This window comes from Myotis yumanensis, unplaced genomic scaffold (genome assembly GCF_028538775.1).
Source record: "Myotis yumanensis isolate MYYU_CA2020_CCGP unplaced genomic scaffold, mMyoYum1.0.hap1 SCAF_18, whole genome shotgun sequence".
NCBI classification, from domain to species: Eukaryota; Metazoa; Chordata; class Mammalia; order Chiroptera; family Vespertilionidae; genus Myotis; species Myotis yumanensis.
Window position 1 is genome coordinate 19446494 of NW_027223769.1, and position 12018 is coordinate 19458511.

General features: G+C 50.5%; 1 long non-coding RNA gene and 1 pseudogene across 1 annotated transcript in view; both read left to right on the forward strand.

Annotated features, from left to right (window-relative positions):
- LOC138996985 (uncharacterized) overlaps positions 1-12018 on the forward strand; it is a 354380-nt gene that overhangs the window by 298185 nt on the left and 44177 nt on the right. The gene's annotated exons all lie outside the window — the stretch shown is intronic.
- LOC138997473 (U2 spliceosomal RNA) lies at positions 1176-1310 on the forward strand (annotated as a pseudogene).

Consider the following 12018-nt stretch of genomic DNA (forward strand, 5'->3'; position numbering starts at 1 on the left):
GTTACTCTTGGGCCCGGACTAAAGGGGGCTTAGGTTTCTGCACTTTTCATGTGGCGACTTTCAAAATTGAAATCCACTTGAAGTGGTTTGGGTTTTCTCTTCCCCTCGTGGTGTTTGCTATAGAGAAATACCTTCAAACACAGCGCTGCTCAGCGCCTGTCCCTGAGCATGTTCAGAGGAACCCAGAGATGCCACATCAAGCTGAACGTTTTCATCAGAGACACCCTGGCTGGGCCCCTACCTGGTGCTCACTCTGCAAAGGTTTTCTTTTACCCCCATCCTCTGCTCCCCCCGCCCCCCCCCCCCCCAACATTGGCTCACAGGTGCTTGTTCTCTGGGAGAACAGGAAAACAAGCCATCCTTGTTTCTCTGCGGGAACTTATCTGGAGAATTTGGAGGTGAGAACAGGGTCCCATATCCTCTGAGGACCCCCCTTTTGCGCTCTGAGCCTGTGGGGAAAGCAGAGGGAAAGTGGGGTGGGCCTTCCCTCTTTATCCCACAGCTCTCGAGAGCAGCTCCCTCCTCATCACACTTCCCTGCTGCTGGACAGCCTTTGTTTCTCTGGGTTTCCCACCCACCTCCTTATTCCCCCATCTACAGCATATGTGAAAGCAACCATTTAGTCCCGTTGGCTAAGGAGCAAGGAAGCTGGGTTGATGTCCCAACTCCTAACCCAGAGAGACGCCGTGCCTTGTCCCATTTTATGTTTTAGAGATCCTTAGCCTCAGCGATGCTTACTGATAGTCCTCCATCCGTATCAGCAATGGATCCAGATCCAGATCATCAGACCTGTGTATGAGAGAGGAAATAAACAATCGAGGGCTTATATATATTTTTTAATATTTAATTGCCAGAGCCTGTGTCTTTGACTGTTTACTCATATGCACCTAATGATAGAGGTCAGGGGAACTTCGGAGAGTGGGTAAGTCAACTAACCTCTTTATTTGGCAGCTTAAGGAATTCCATCCCAAAAGTTTTAGGTGGCTTGGCAGAGGTCCCTGGGCACTGTTCCTATTATGGGATTTGCATACATTAAGAGACTAGCCAGTGTTGACCAGGGAGGCTCTAGGCAATTTCAGGTCAGCAGTCCTTCTTTTGTAAATGGGGAAGCAGGAGCCTAGGTCTCTGACCTGGCTCACACTTAAAGCCTTGACTACATCTTCTCCTCCCAAATCATCGCTTCTCGGCCTTTTGGCTAAGATCAAGTGTAGTATCTGTTCTCCTCCCAAATCAGAGTGGGCAGCAGCCTCGCTGTGTGGAGTCACTCAGCGAATGGCAGCAGGAATAGAGGTGTCCTCCCTTGACCATCAGTCCACACCAGCCAGGGCCAGTGGGAATATTGTCTTTCTTCTCTTCTCCACGGTCACCAGTGCATTTATCTCATCAGAAATGGTTGAGCTGGAAAGCCACAGCATCTAAATTTGAGCTTTTACTGGAAGCAAGCCAGTGTTGCCTAAGGCAAGGATGGGACTAGGACAAACCTCTCCTTGGTGGCTTGCCTATAGAACAGAGGACTGGAAAGAAGGTGTATTCCAGCCTTCTTGCTGTCAGGTGGGGAAACTGAGGCCCTGAGCCTGGGGTTGAGTGCCTCGAGGTCTCATACACTCAGAACAGAGCCAGGACTCCCAGCCTGGGTCTGCTTGTCCTCCTCTCTGCCCTTAGCCACTTTAGCTATGAGGTCTGCTGTGGTGTGGGGGACTCTCAAGAAATGTATTACACATGTCCCCCCACTCACTCAAGCCAGCAGAGAGAAAAGCTGCTTGTGGCACTCAGGTCAGCACCCCTACACTGGGGTGCTTCTTTCTGGGGTGCTTTCTGGGGTGCTTTAGAGGGAGACTTGCTATTTAAAGGCTTCCTGTCCCAATTGCTTCATGACCCCCAATCTCTGTGCCCCACCGCTCATTAGGTCCTTGCCCTCCTCAGACCCATCCATCTGAGAAGAAGGAGCTCTGAGGCTTGTACTTCTGCAGATGTACAGGATGACAAAAGGACTGGGTTGTGGGAAAAGCCATACACCCCTCAGAGCTGTGATCTTTCCCTGAATGGAACCACTGCACCTGTGTCTTGAGAAATGGTGGACCAGGTTTGCCTCCAAGCCCCTGCTTCCAGATTTGGGGTTTTTCTGGAAGCCAGCGGGTCTTTGGTGAGGTGGGGATGGTGATGGGGCTCAGGGGGAACCTGCCTCTTAGAGACTTGCCTCTGAAATAGAAAGTAGGTCTGAGGAGGTCAGAGTTCACTACTTCCCTCTGCTCCCTTTTCTCATTTTGCCATCACTCCACCCCCACCGGGGTGATTTGCATGAGAGGAAGTCTGAGAGGCAGGGACAGCCCCCTGCCTTGAAGTCACAGGCCACAGAGAAGGAAGATGAGCCAAAACCAAAGTGATTATTGCTCTGTTCTGGCCCCTGAAGTTCACCGGGGTTTCAAAACGGCTATATCTTCACCATGACCTTGTTTCTGCACGAGTAACATCAGGATGTCATTAATCACAACTAGTTCTTAAATTATTTTTTAAAAAAATAGCCTGGAGACCAAACAGGGGGTTGACTCATTTGGGATGGGAGCTGTGATTCAGGTCCCCACAGCACCCCACCTGTGCCCCATTTGCTGGGGTGGGGGAAGATGTGTACAATGTATGGCCATGGGAGCCCATCAAACCTGGAGACTGGAGGCTGAACCATGGTTGAGCCACTGTGGGCAGGGGCCCCTCCAGGGCCCGCAGATACCAGGAACAGAAGTGCATGGGCACCATTATGGGTGCCTCCTTGGCTCAAAAGCCCCTGGGCTGATGCATTTTCCATTCTGTGTTGAACTCTGTGTTCAGTTCCTAAGGCAAACACAAAGATGTCTTGGGACGGTAAGCAGGCTCAACTAGCATTCTGTGCCCAGCATGGGTAAAGACGGGGTTAAAATAAATTAAAATTGTTTCCCACAAAGACTTGGGCAAGAAAAGGCAGGACGAATGAAAACTAGGAAATATCAGATACCTTCTACCAGGAGCCACAGCCTAGGTCTTTTATCTCCTTTAATTCTCACACTCTTAAGAGGTCCCCATTATTATTCCCGTTTTCTGATAGAGAAACAGAGGCTCAAAAGGGTGAAGGACTTGCTCATGGTTATACTGCTAGTCCGCGGCCGAGGAAGAACTCCAACCCACAGCAATCTGAACGCACAGCTGGTGAATGGGAACCTGGTTTCCCCCCGAGGCCGGCAGTGCACCAGGGACTCACTTCTCTGGATTGGCGTCCTTGTCTGAAATAGATGCATCGCCTGGGCAGGCTCCCTGTTGTAATGGCTCTTGTGTAGCTTGATTTCTCCCAGTTATTTTCGGTGAGACCAGCAGGTGCTGCTTTTTCTTCCTTCACTTTTAAGCAACACCTATTTAACCTCACCAGTAAAATGGACATCGATGAAAATGCTTGGTGATGAGATGGATTCACTAAAACGACAGAGGCAGATGTTTGGCGCAGTGTGTGAGGCGATGGTAGCTTTCAGGGCAGGCAGCTAGCTGGCCAAATCCCCGGAGTGCTTCAAGCCCAGATGTTTTCTTTCTTCTCTGTCTGGATTGGGAGTCAGAACACCTGGCTTCAAGTCTCAGCTCTGCCGTTTATTACCATGTGATCTCACTTCTTAAACCTCCAGTTTCTTTTCTGTCAAGTGGGCATGAGGAATTACTAGTAAACGCTTCTTAGGATCTCTTCCTACTCAAAGATCCTCCCATTCAGAGCCCTCCTGGTAAAGAACTGAGGAAAACACTCATATTATTGCAGACATCCTGATCTCGCAGCCCAGTCCCTCACCTCTCCATCCGGCACCCGCTCTGAGCCTCTTGCCCTCTGCCTCTCAGGATGAGGACCAGGTGAGTCTCCCCTCTGACTCCTCACCCACAGACGTGGCAGGGTGTTTGGTTTGCCTGCCGGGGGCTTGGAGCGATCTCTGCCACATGAGAAGCTGATCTCTCGGCTTGCCCATCCAGGATGAAACAAATATCCAAGGGTTTGGGAGCTCTGTTCCAGAAAAGAGGGCAACGACCAAGTATGTATCTCTTAATATAAATCACACCATCACACAGCCTAAGGATGAGGTGGCCGCTTTTGAATTCCCACTCCTTTGCTTTGACACGAGCTGCAGCATAAATGTGAATCCAATTTCTCTACTCATTACTGCTTGAAACATACATGATGAGAGAGCAAGATACCATGTCTAAGTTCTTCAGAAACTGCCACAGTTATTTCTTCTCTTCTCTTCGATGCCATCTACCTACCAACTTATAGAGAAAGTATGCCAGCTCTCCAATATTTGGGAGAATGCCACCCATTCAGATAGTCTCAGGCTGAGATATCTCATTGCCATCGGGGGAGCTCAGGATAGTGTAGCCACTGAATCCTTCCCCAGGGCACCTGGGACAGCTGCCTGATTCGCAGCAGATTCTACTAGGCAGAAAGAGTATGATAGCAAGGGTCCAGCAACCCCGCCCATCCTCTGGCTCTGCCTCCTACCACACTCTCGTGTGCACGCTCTGTCCCAGCAGCAATGAACGAATTTCCACTCTCACGTCTCCAGGCCTGTATCCTCCGCCTGGAGCACTCTTCCTTCTGGTTTGAATGAACAGAGGAGATATCGGCCTGAGGCCCTTGATCTAACAGATTTGGTTTTAAGGCTTTTTCCCCGGGTCTAGAACATTTAGCCACCAAAATGTCCCAGCATATTTCCATCCCAAGTCTCATGTCCTTGGTCTACATTTTCTCTTGCTTTGGGCACAGAGCCCAGAGGACTATTTTGGACAGAGCATAGGCTGTGAGTATTAAAGAGAACATGAGTTTTAAAATGTGGACGAGCCCTATTCCAAATTCCAGCTCTGATATTTATTGGTTGTAGGGCCTTAGCTACGAAGCTCAACTCTCCAAACCTCAGATGCAAAAAATCACCCATCCTGCTGGTTGTCGTGACAAAGATATCAAATAACATTTGTAAAACTCATGCTAAGTATGTGGTTCATAGGAGGAACTCCACAGATGTTAATCCCCTTGTACTGCCCATCTGCCCTGTGTGTGACTGTGAGGTGGAGGCAGCGGGAGAGGAAGGGGACTGGTTTCCTTCTAAAGATGTGTCAGCTGTGCTGTCCTCACCCCTCCTGGCAGTTGCGGGGGTGCGGGGGGGGGGGGGGGGGGGTGAGGGAAGAGAAATGCTGAGTCTCACATTTGTGCAGGGTGTTTCCTGCAGCCAATTCGGAAGGGCTCCTGACACATCCATATGAACAACTTAAGGAGGAGCAGAATCCTCACTGACCCTCTTTCCTGCCAGGAAAGAGGCTGCATTAGTCCCGCCCCCTCCGACCTTGGGCCAAGGGTGACCAATAGGCCTGCCCTCACCACTTCCCCATCTGCTGAGGGGCCTTCTCATCTTGTGAGTCTGCCACTCTGCAGAGCCCCCGAGGGCTGGCCCCAAGTGGGCTCCTGCGGCCCACCAGCCAGCCCTCTGTGGTGCCCCTGCCCCCTTCTAATTGTCCCCTCTATGAGGGCATGAGAAGCCCCTGAAGATTCTATGAATGAAGAGACTCACAGTTATTCATTTATCTACTCATTTATCCCCTCACTAAATATTCACTGAGCCCCTACTCTCCCTAAGCCTTAAGGTAAGACAGGTGGGAGTCATGGTGCCTCCCCCCGTCCCCTCCCAGCTTCCTCAGCTGCTCAGGGCCCACCCACCCCAGGCCCTTAGTCCCATCCTCTGTCCTCTCTCCCGGAGCATTTGAACCGCCTTTGTGCCTGTTAGCATTGTCCCGGCACACCTGACTGCTCCTGAGTCATTTTTCCAGAGGCCAGTCTGGTCATGTCAGCGATGGGTGTGCTGTTTCCCATCTGGGCCTTATTCTCTGTTATACGATTACTTTTCTGTAAAAGAGCTCACTTTTTTTTTTTTTTTAACTTGGCTTTACTCCAAGCAACATCATCCATGGATGTCAGTTGAGCATTACACCAGTGTGAGTTTTTAAAAATAACTAATGAAATGAAGACCATTTGTTTGCATGGCATCTAAGGCCATCAGGTCCCTTCCCTGGACAAGGCTGGCCAGGAAGGCCATCAGCATTTATTTCTTTACAAGCTCTTGATCCAGCACCTACTATGTCCCAAGCAGTGTTGGGAATATAGTCTAAAAATGGTAAAACCCCTGCCCTCCTACAGTTTTTATTCTAGTGGTAGAACAATTAAATAAATAAGATAAATGAGTCAAGTATATGCAGGCTTTTAGTTGATGACAACAGCTACAAAGAAAAAACAAATAAGGGAAAGGAGGAAGGAAAAATCTAATTGTAATAAGTAAACATATTCCTACCTTCTTTCTAATCTCAAGGTCTCCGCAGAGTTCCCACGATGCACTGTGCTCAGAGCACCACAATTCACCATGCCAGTAGGTTCCACAATGCACTGTGGTCATAATGCCCGCAATTCCCCGTGTCATTAGGTCCCACAATGCACAGGTGGTGGAATACTTCCCTACTTTTACTTGTTAAGGTTTTTCTGTCAGGACCAGCCTTCTCACATGTGCCCCCACCCACATTATATTTTTGTTTCAAGTCCATGGTAACATCATCCCTGACGCCTGCTCCCCCATCCCCATTAAAATGAAACCTCTCCTCCATGGGCACCTGGGGCCATTTCTGTAGCAGCCCTTCTCAGCCAGTATTGGCTGTTTATTTGTCTCGTGTCCACGGTCCCACAGGGCAGTTTTAGGCCAGGTGATGATGCCTTCAGTCTCACCTCCCCACCCACTATGTTGAGGCCTGGCTGGGAGGCCTGGGCCACATCCCCCCTGATGGCCCCGCAGTCTGCCTGGGCCTCTGTGGTCCTATTGGAGGCTCTGGGCCAGACCTTGGTGTTTATGGGCGGTGCCTCTTGAAGGGTGGGGGTGGGGGCAGGATGCCTGACCCCTCCCTGTTATTATCTTGGCATCTTTCGGACCTCTGTCACCTTTCTTGAAAAGTTAGAAATGAATAATTCTATTGGAAAAAAGTCATTTAGAAAGTACACGCCCTCCACAGTCCTTCTCCCCAGTAAAGATGAAAACATGCAGAAAATGAGGAGTCGTTCTTCCAACAAGGGCGGGTAGCCTGACCCACACGTGCAGCCTTTTCAAGGTGGCGTGGCCTTCACACCTGCCGTTATATTGTTTCCAGAACGCAGCCCTAGTAGCCTGACTCCCAGTGGTATTCATGCTTTCTCCAGGCTGTTCCCTCTGCCCCTTGTCCTGTCCCTGCCCTGGCTCCAGTCCACCTTCTCTCACCGGAGCCTGAGGTGCCCTGTGACACAGTGAGTGGGAGGCCCCGGGGCTGCACCACATGAGTGTGATCCGGTCCCCCAGACATGCTCCACCTGTGCTGCCAGGGTCCCCCACATCACCATCCCAAGACTCCAACACAGCAACCGCCTTCTCTAGGGATGTTTTCACAAGCAGGCTTTTAGTTGATGACAACTATTAAAAAGAAAAAGCCTCCTTCTTTCATCATTTCATTCATCCTAGTGATTTACTGAGCACCTACTATATGCCCTGCACTGTTCTCGGCACTGGGGAGATGCGTGTGGACACGATAGACAAGCTCCACTGTCATGGAGCCTGCCTTCTAGTGAAGGGGAAGTAGTCACTGATCAAACAGACAAATACATCATAGAATTCCCTATTGTGATTGGGACTACAAAGCAAGTAAGGGGGGGAGGGGTGACTTCACGAGGCCTCTGTCAAGTTATGAGTTTATAAAACCTGAATGACAGAAGGAATGTATCCTGCGAGGTGGTGGGTGGGGAGGATAGTGTGGGAGACACGTTTTCCAAGCATAGAACAGCATGTGCAAAGGCCCTGGCACATTAGGAGCAGAAAGGAGGCCAAAGAGACTTGAGTTGATCAAGGAAGAGGAGGTTGGAGCCAGAGGCCTGGTAAGGACTTGGCTTTCATTCCAAATGCCCCTGAAAGCCACTGGTGAGCTGGACTGGAGAAGTGCCTGCAGTGGGCACTCCTCCTGGGGGAGAGGCGGTGCTTGTGAGCTCACGGCACAGGGAGAACTTTTAACCTCCCAACATGACATCCGCGAGCATGTCTTTCCTTTCACCTTGGATGTGGTGGACTCTGAGGTCCTCCCAGAAGTGGGGGGAAAGGGGCAGCTTGGACACTGGGTCTCCACCTGCTCTCTACTTCCACTGCCAGGTGGCTCCAGCAGTTAGCAGTCTAAACTTGGACCTCACACCGGCTGAGAACCCACTGGTCCGAGACCTTGGGGTGCAGGGGTTTGTTAGCATGCTCCTTGCTGGCAGGGTCGGGCAGCCTTTGTCGGGAGAGGGGGTGTCTGTTTAGCCCACACAAGCCCTGGTGTTCCAGCGGGCCTAACTGACCACTGCAGTGCTGCGGGGCCTGACCCCTGAATTCCTCCGCACTCCCCAGGGCCCGCTGGTGCCTTATTCCTTCCCCAGAGCCCACTGAGGGTCACGGACAGGGTTAGAGGAGCCAGAACCCTGGACAAGAGTGAATAGGCAGCTTCAGTGCCTACCAGAGACCTTCAGGACAACAGGCAGGCAAGGAGAGAAGCCCGGGCTCTGCGGGCTGGCTCCATTGCAGGAGGGAAGGGGGAAGCATGAACGTCAGAATGGGACGGACTGGGCCCCAGAAAACTCTCCCTTTGAGCAGCACAGTGTGCAGCAGCCGTGGCCTGTGGAGACCTCTGTCTGGGGTGGCTGTGGGAGGGGAGAGCTGGGGGCAGGCCCCGGTGTCCACAGAGGGCCAGCTCCCTGGACGGCAGCCTCACCGCTTTCTGGAGCATGGCACATGGTTGTTTTAACTGTTCTTTTTTAAATTCTCACCTGAGGATAAGTTTTTATTGGTTTTTAGAGACAGAACATCGATGTGAGAGACAAACATTGATCAGTTGCCTCCTGCACACACCCCCACAGGGGATCGAACCTGAAACCCAGATATGTGCCCGGACCGGGAATGGAACTTACAACCTTCTGGTGACAGGATGACACTCCAACCAACTGGGCCACCCGGCCGGGGCCTGGCACAAGTTTTGTGGGCAGACTGCGGGCACTTTGAGACCCAGAGCGCACAGCCAGCTCTTAGATTCACAACAGCAAATCACCATGCACCCGGGCCGTCCAAACCACTCTCCCTTCCAGGGAAAGGCAGTGATCTCAGGGACAGACGTCTGTGGCTCACAGCAGCACAGAAGTAACTGCGGGCGCGCAGGCAGGCAGAACAGCTGGGAGGTAGCACGATCCATCCGCTCGTTGTAATGGAGGGTCACCTTTTATGCTCACTTAAAATTTCAAAATACTCCTGCTATTGAATTATTTTGGGAAATCATAGAAGAGCTTAAGGAGGAAAGCAAACATGTACCACCCAAAGATGCGCTCTATAACACTGTAGTCAATCTGTGAGAAATAGCATCGATATTGTAAATATAGTTTTATAGTCTCTGATTTTCACTAATAGCAACATTTTCTCATATCATTAGTGTTCTTCTTTAACGTGATAATAGGTCGTATTTATTGAGCACATAAAAGGTGCCAGATGGCGTTCTGTACATGCATAATGTATAGATTCAACACAGACAATGCTACAAGGTAGACCTTATGATATTATATTCATTATACAGATGAGGTGCCCAGGGGCAGAGACGTTAAACAGCTCGCCTGAGGTCCGACAGGCAGCATTGTGAGGGTCCCCCATGCAGGCTCGTCTTCACCCCCACTGTCCTCACCACAGGGTGATTTCTGCTCGGCACCCCCTCCAATCACTGGATGAGAGTTTACTGTCAAAACTCCTTGGGCATAAGTTGGGGCTGTTTTTGTGCATCTTTATTTCCCGAGGATGATTTCTGGAAGGAGGCATAGGCATGGAGGCTGGTAGTTTTCATTTTATTTTATTTTGAAATAATTTCAGAATAAGTAGCAAAAATAGTACAGAAAGGTCTCAGCTCCCTGCAATGATACACCTTACATAACCACATACACTAGCCAACCAGGAAACAGACAGCCGTGTGCTGCTATTAGCTGAACTACAGACACTGTTAGGATTGCTACAGTTTTCACATGCACTCCCTCTTTTTTATGCTCGGTGTGTAGTTCTATGACATTTTATCCCATTTATAGACTTGTGTAAGCACCAAGGGGGGGAGTGTTTAAGGCTTGAAAGTGTATTGGCAACATTTCCTCTGGATAGGTTGCCAAGAATCATCCATCAGATGGCTGTGCCCGCTGGGTGTTGGTGAACTGACAAGGGGCACAGTGTCTAGAACTGAGAAAGTGTGGTCAGGCCTCAGGGCAACCCAACTGTCCTGGTCCAGAAACCAAGGCCCATGGCTCAGACCTCACACAGGGACATGCCTTGTCTGTCATCCCTCTGTCAACTCAGGAACCCTCCTGTGTCTTGGTCCAAAGGTCAAATGGTGGCTGGATATTTATTTGTTTGTTTGTTCCTTAGGGCAGTGGTCGGCAAACTGCGGCTCAGCAAACTGTGGCTCGCGAGCCACATGTGGCTCTTTGGCCCCTTGAATGTGGCTCTTCCACAAAATACCGACTTCTGCGCATGGGCCATGAAGTTTCAATCTCACTGTACGTGCGCGCCCACACGTGGTATTTTGTGGAAGAGCCACACTCAAGGGGCCAAAGAGCCGCATGTAGCTTTTGAGCCGCAGTTTGCCGACCACTGCCTTAGGGGATCTATCTAGCTACCGATGGGGATTCTCAGTATTGATCATCTCTCATGCCAGGCACCATGCAGAGGGCTCGCCATACGTGTCTCTCTTCCTCCAAGCAGTGTGCCAGGGAAGCTCTCCTATTCCCAGTCACAGATGAGGAAACGGAGCCACAGCTTATCGTGGGCCCAGAGTCCGTCACTAATGGCAAAGCAGGGGTCCTTCCCTCACCGCCCTGTGCATCCCTCCCAAATCTGAGCAGACAGTTGAAGATGATGTTTTCCCCAGACCAAGGACGGCCCATCAGTGACGAGTTTAGAAGTGGCTGTCTATGACTCCCAGCTAAAACCTCCAACAAGCTCTCAAGATCAGCTGGAAGGCCCCTTGCGGCAGTAAAGCAAATTTGATATTGCTGTGAGGTAAACGCTGCCTAAATATAAAAGCATCGAGATAAGTTCCAAATGGATTTTCTGGATGGATGGGGTTCTTATTCATTCTGAAAGGGAGGCAGGTAGTGAATTTCACTGCTGTCACTTGACACAGGAGGTAGCTGTCTCCCAAGACGAGAAAAGAGGGCAGCCTAGTCACTTCTGATATCCATCGTGCCCCGGAATCTTAGACCGCGGGCCTGTCCCCACAGAGGGAACACTGCAGCTTGGTGTCAGAGAGCCGGCTGAGCTGTTTAACAGAAAAGGCAGAACCGTTCTTGGATGGAGATCAACCCGTGCTTTTCAGATGCCCTGGACGTGGGGGATCTCCTGCTGCATGGGAGGGGGTGTACATGCAGTTACCTGTTTGGGTACAAAAGCCAGGAAACAACTTGGCCCTTGGTACGTTCAGAAAGAAGACATGTTCAGAACATGTAAAACCAGCGACCAGGGGTAGAAAGGCCCGTGCAATGTGACTGCTTGATCTCCCGAAGGCCTGGGCAGGGCAACATTTCAGCTTCTCTTACCATGTTAAAGGCTGCGCCGCATTTGAGCATGAATGGATTTGGGGATTCTATTCTAGAATTTTTGCAAAGAAGTTTAAGTTTTACTGTATATAAGTCGATGAACTCAGGAAGTTCAGGCAAAATGATCAATGGTTGAGTTGGTATTTACGTTCCAAAACAGAAGCTGGTCCCTGTATTTGACCTGGTGCAGTTTGCAGCCAGGCGAGTTAAAAGGAAGGAGAGAGCATTGGCTTGGTGTAGAGATGAGGAGCTGAGTGGAAAGGCCCTGGAGGATTATTCTGTCTGGCAAAGCCATCCAGACACCATGATTCTAGACCAGTCAGAGCAGCAGAAACTGTGAGTTATTCAGGGCAGACCCTGACAATACCTTCTCTCTCTCT